Source organism: Nesoenas mayeri, assembly GCF_963082525.1.
Source record: "Nesoenas mayeri genome assembly, chromosome: Z".
Classification (NCBI taxonomy): Eukaryota; Metazoa; Chordata; class Aves; order Columbiformes; family Columbidae; genus Nesoenas; species Nesoenas mayeri.
The window spans coordinates 75,701,974-75,707,973 of record NC_137542.1 but is presented as its reverse complement, the minus strand read 5'-3'; the positions used below and the strand labels follow the sequence as shown (position 1 = coordinate 75,707,973).

Here is a 6,000-nt window from a genome sequence, read left to right as displayed (position 1 = left end):
CTCCCTTCTCCTCGCGTCTTTTTTTTCCTTATTTTTTTTTTTCACCGCGGGCACTCGATTGGCTCCTCCATCCGCCAATCGGCGGCGTGGGCGGGGCCTCCGCTCCTTTCCCCCAATCCCCACTCTGTCTGTTCTCAAGCGACGGGCACCGCAGCCAATGCGCCGCCTCCCCGCCTCCCACCGGGGGCGGGGCGCGGCGGCAGCCAATAGGCGGCGCGGAGGGCGGGCGCGCAGGAGACGGCAGCGCTGAGGGAGGAGGCGGCCGCGCAGCTCGCCGAGGAGGAGGTTGGTCCCGGGGCGGTTTCGGCGGGCAGCTCGGCCGCGGGAAGCGGGGGGTACGCTGGGCGGCCGGTCCGCGGGGACGGGGAGCCTCACGGGGTGTTAGGGACGCCGGGCCGGGGCAGGGAACCGGGGGCGCCTTCCCACGCCCTCCTCCCCCTTTGTTGTGGTGGGCCCGGGCGGGTCGCGGCCGGGGGAGCGGGAGGGAAGGGCGGCGGGAGGCGGGGGGGTGCGGGCTGGGGCTGCGTGACGGGAATCGGGGATGGTCGGTGTCACCCGCCGCCGCTCACACGGCGGAACAGCCCCCAGGGGAGGGTGGGGAGGGTCGGGTTGTGCCTCCCTGTGTGTGTACGGGGGGTAAACGGGGAAAAAAAAGGTAAAGTTCTGCTTCTTCCTCTCCCCAGCCGGCTCTGCGCTTCTTGCGGAGCTCAGGTGTGGTGGGCTGGTGGAGAAAGTTTAGGAGCGAGTTGTAAAGAAGCGTCGAGGGTCGCGAAGCTTCGCTTGAACCCTTTTGTCTGGTCCTGTCCTGGTGCAGAGCCACGGGTGTGAAATACACGCTGCCTACACGAGGAATGGCCACGCGAGTGGAGAGCAGTGGTTTTCTTCATGGCTCTGGTTTTGATGCTCTAGCTGTCCCTATGCATTATAAGATGTCAACAAACACGATCTGTTAAGTGTTTCATCTACCCTGATAACTAGAAGTTGTGTTGTGATAAATGCAAATAGTCGGTGTTCCTGCAGAATTGTAGAGTTAGTTCCTAGTTGCGATTGGTTTTTTTTTTCTGTGGGGATTGGAAGGGAAGAGAAACAGTGACACTGTGGTATTTTTATTTTTCAGTCCTCACTCTGGAGAAATAGAAGAAAAAAAGGGTGAAGAGCCCTTGTGATAGTCTTGGAGAGCTGTTGAATTGAACAGCTGGGATTCAGACTGCAGCCTAGTCTAGTGTCTTTTTGGTTGTCCATCATAGTTTTTGACTGAAAAAAAAAAATAACAAGCGTGTGTTGTGCTCCTTTCAAACACTTAACAAGCAAGTAGATAGTGTTAAGAAAAAGTTTTATGTGCTGGATTTACCAAATGAGTGTTTCTAAAAGTGCTGCAACCGGTTTATATTGGATGTAGAGCTCATGTTATCACAGCTTATAGGTTATAAACGAGTCAGATTCCATCTGTAGCATGAAGTATATAATGACAGCTTATTAGGAGACCGCACGTAACAGCAGGTTTGTCTGTTCTTTAGTGTTCCTCTCTTAGCCTGGAGAGCTGTACTTTCAAACCGATTCATGACATTATTTCTGTGGGGGCTGGACTCTGTAGTGAGAGACTGATTAGTCTTTACTTTGTTTGCCACACTGGAAAAAAAGGAGAAAACCCAAAACAAAACCTCTTGTCGTTAAAGCTTCTCCTAGGCAGAACAAGGTTGTTTTTTAGACTTTCCAGTGTTTTGTCACGGTGTTGGAGCTTGCATGGTGTGTGAATAAATTGTTTGTATTTGTTCTGAAGTGAGCTTAAAAACTGTAGCATTTATAAAATGTAGGGAGCTAGAGGGGAATAACAATGTAAATAAAGAGGAGGTTTTGAAGTTGCTTCCCCCCATTTGTTTAGCACTATCCTGATGAAAGATAACATGAGTTACAAATGCCTTTAAAGAGAAGGAGGTGAGGATCTCATTTAAGGTGGTTTAAACTGAACTCGAAGGTGAGTCTAAACATACATTTGACAATATATTGGGCTGTTTAATAGAGCAACCTGGTAGTTGATTGTTTTTTGCAGTTGTGTGGGTCAGACTCAGAGTATCCTGACAGTCACCAAAAAGAACAAAAATGTTTGAAGTTACAGTTTTCTTCATGGGAGAAGCTGGATGTGTGTAGTATAATCTTGGAGAAGAACTTGTCAACTTCCCTGATGTTTTGTGTGATGATGAAGAACAACATTGAAAAAAAATGAGGTTAAAAAATTGGTCTTTTAACTAATCTCTTCTTTTCCTTCCTCCAGAAGTTAGATTCATGAACAAAATCAAATAAGTTTGAATTACACAGTGAATCTCCAAATGAAAGGTGCTCCTGGGTTCTCCATTTTCCTGTTACACTTGATCTTTCAGAATTGCTGAGCACCAGTTGATATAATTGAATTTATTGGAGCTTAAAGAAAAATCTCTGCTTCTGAGAGCAACTTTAAAACCCAAAACTTGTTTTCATCTCTCTAATCCCTTTCCCACAAAAGTCCTGGGAGAACAGGCTTTGTAGTAGGTTCTGGATAACAATGAATCTGAGCTCTGCTTGAGACTGAAGAGAATTCCTCAGTTTTGTTTGTATAAAGAACAGTACGCAAAGTTTTAATTATTATAAAAAGTATTCTAGAGTTTTCAAATGTATTCAACGCTGCCTTAATGATTGTGCATGTAAATGCCCTGTAATTGAAAGCATCCATTTATGGGCCTGACTTGCTAAGTGAGCTGTAAATTCTGCTTTTCAGATTGGATTTAATGACTTTTATCATAAAGCCACAAACTGGTTGTGAACTGTGCCGAGAGGCAAACAATACCTAAGCTTACTTTGCCAAAATATTTGTAATTGTTGATTTGTTAAACTGAATTGCTGCAGGTCATGCGATGGGATTAGGTTTTTTGTAATAGAATGGAGAGTACAGGCAGCCCTGTGTTCAATCCTCTCTGGGCCAGAAGAAATTGGCTATTGCAGAAAACCCTCCTAAATGCTTTTCTCCACTTCCAGTAGAGAAACTGTGTTACAGGCGTCATTCCAGATGATATTTTATTATGATTATGTGCTTTTGACAGCCATAGTGTGAAGTAAGACCAAGAAGAAGCTGCGGGAGAGCAGCTCCTGGGTTTCTTATCAGTTTAGTCTGGGGCTCAAGCTTGATTTAATTACACTGGAGCAATATGAGCTTAACACAAGATGCTCTTTGGTGCAGAGTGAACTCTGCTTATCAGGGAGTTGGGGGGGCTGGCTTGTTTGAAGAACATTTACCTTAGGCCTGTATTGAAAGTGAACTTTCATTAACTAATGGTTAAATGCAATTGTTTGTGGTTTAAGAAAGTGGAGAAGCTGCTAAGCTATACAGAAAAACTGAAACAGGTACCTGCTAATCAGTTCTGTGAATATTCCTGTCAGATTTAGGCCAGGAGTAGTTTTATTTTCAAAAATAGTGGAACTGACACTTGCCTGTTACACATGGGAAATTTTAGTCAAAACAGATGAGGTGAGAAGGGCTTCAACTGCTGTGGTTTGAAGTGCTTATTCAGTGCTTTTGTGGGGCTATTAAGGTATTTTAGTTTTAAGAAGCAATATTGTGAGGTTGTTCATAATACTAAGTAGGTGGAAGAAGCATGGTGCTTTGCAGAGACAGCTGGATTGACTGACTGCTGTTGTGGTAATTTTCCTCTTTTGTAATTCTAGGAGAGTTGCTAAAATACATTGGTCCTATTAGTAGTTTAATCAAAGGTCAGTAAAATTAACATCTCTTCTTTCTCATGTCTCTAGTTGCATGCAATTTTAGTATACCTTGAATACATGTGTAACAGTGTGCTAATTTTCTAATAGCAATGTAGGGGTTTTTTTATTACATTTGTCTGTAATTTGCCGCAGTCCTTAGTAATTGAAGAAAAATCCAGCTTCTGAAGCTTTCATAACACCACAATGAAGCTTCTTTTAGTTCTGTGTATGAGAAACATGAGTTTTTTCATTTGATTCATAATCAAACTTCATGAAATGAGTGAGAGGAAAAAAGTCTACTTTCAAATTAGGTGGGTAATTCTGCTTTCAATGAGCTGTATAAAGATAATACAGTTACGCGGAGTTTCGAGATGCAATAGTAGAGCAAAATAACCTATAAATTCTTGTGGAAATTGAGTGTGTAGATAGGCTCGTTACAAAATCCTCATGCTAAAGCTGACCCAGAGGAAGAATTTTCCTTGCTCTTGTCCCCACAGATGACAAGCAACCTGCCTTGAACTTCATCAGCTCATGTCAAACCTTCAGAAAAGTATGTATGTGACTGCAGGTTTGAGCTTCTCCACTATGACAAAACCAGGTCTTTTTAGTATGTGTGTGTAGGGAAAGAAGAAAGAATTATCCTTTCTGAAATGTCAAAAGACAGTTTTTGGAGGGGGTGTGGTTGCAATAGAAGTGAAATACCTTGTCTTGTCAGTTCCACGGAGTTATTTAACTAGAGCGTGTCCTATGTGAAAGGGAAAAGACTGGCTTGGATTTTAGTTCTAACTTCATAGAGAATTCAGATGTCCTGTGAGTAGAGATCGTGAACATTGGGAAAACTTTCTCAGATTCTGCTGTGAATAAACTCTCTTCTTGTTGTTTGGAATAATACAGCCTAAGGTATCCAGGAATGGATCATAAATTAGTTTTGCTTCTGTTCAAGGCAAGATGAAATGCTTGTTTTATCATTTCTATCAGTCTTAATGACTTTTGATTAATATAGAAGACATATGCACTGCTGCATAAGCTATGCCCTTTAAAACTTCAGCTCTCAGTACTGTTTAGCCTAACATAAGGTCTTGATACTGCCTTAATTAGATGGTGCTTGAATTAATGTGGCCTTATTCTGAAACCACTAATATCACAGGGATGCCTGTGAAGGGAAAAGGTGGATATTTCCTCCTCTCCTAAAAGATCTGAAATACTGTGCACTGGGTGAAATCAATAAAGAATCTTGTCCAAATTCCAGGACTAATGAAAAAAAAACATAGCCTTTTCAAAAAAATCACAAAACCAGGACTAAAATAGGGAGGAAATGAACTTGTAGACTCTCTCTCAAATGCCACAAATTATTTTCCTCGATCTTCTTTCCTTGGGAGCTTAACTTCTGTCCTCTTTATTCCAGAAGAACTCTTGCGAATGAAATTCCTCTAAGCCAGAATACTTCTAGTAAAACCAGAGAAGATCAGATTTCTTTATTTCAAGTTTAAGACGAATAAGCAGACTGATATGAAATATGTTGCATAAGGCTTTGGAATAAATTAGCCAGAAATCACTTGATATTTTTGGTAGCACCAGTGTATTTGTAGTGTGTTCCAGACGCTCAGGAAAGGAGAATTTCCCTTGAAGATTTTAGTCTACTTAGCATGCTGCCCTTAAGGATTTCTTTGTCTTTTATGCTTAGTTATTGCTGGGATCATGGGCTTAATATTTAATACTTGTTCCAGAGAGCCACAGTAGAATGGAATAATAGCAGACATGACTCAAACTGTGACTTTAAAAGTTGCCAACTATGACACCGTTTGACCTACTATAGAAACACGTGTGCATCAGGAAGCAGAGATACACAACAGAGGCAGAGATGAAACAAATACCACCAAAGTTAGGCAAATTGTAAATTTTCCAGTTTTAATCCGTTGGGAATAACAGCACATGCTCCCTGTGTTCCAGCAATCTGGAGACACACTCGGAACTCTCTGAGTAACAGAGTGAGTCCTCCTTCGAGTATACAAATCTGTATTTTTAAGACATAATCCAGAGAACATGGAAAGGGATAGGATAGTGGAAGTGTTGTTTTTTTTTTTCTTCTCTGTATCATCCTGCTACCTTGATACTAGTAGTTCAACTGTAGTTGAGCTCAGAAAGGGGTCTCAAAAGTCTACTTACAGTTACTCACAGAGTCCCAGAATGTCAATACGTTGTAGTGGGAATAGTACATAGGAAGGTAAAAGATCAGATTTGGGCTGTGATGTTGGGCCTCACTAGAAG

At 42.3% G+C, this 6,000-nt stretch overlaps 1 protein-coding gene across 1 annotated transcript in view; it reads left to right on the top strand.

Moving 5' to 3' along the window:
• Positions 1–248: 248 nt before the first annotated feature.
• SMAD2 (SMAD family member 2) overlaps positions 249–6,000 on the top strand; it is a 48,078-nt gene continuing 42,326 nt past the window's right edge. The window contains exon 1 of the mRNA XM_080362852.1: positions 249–285. The gene's annotated coding sequence lies outside the window, so the exon portion shown is untranslated. The remainder of the gene's footprint in view (positions 286–6,000) is intronic.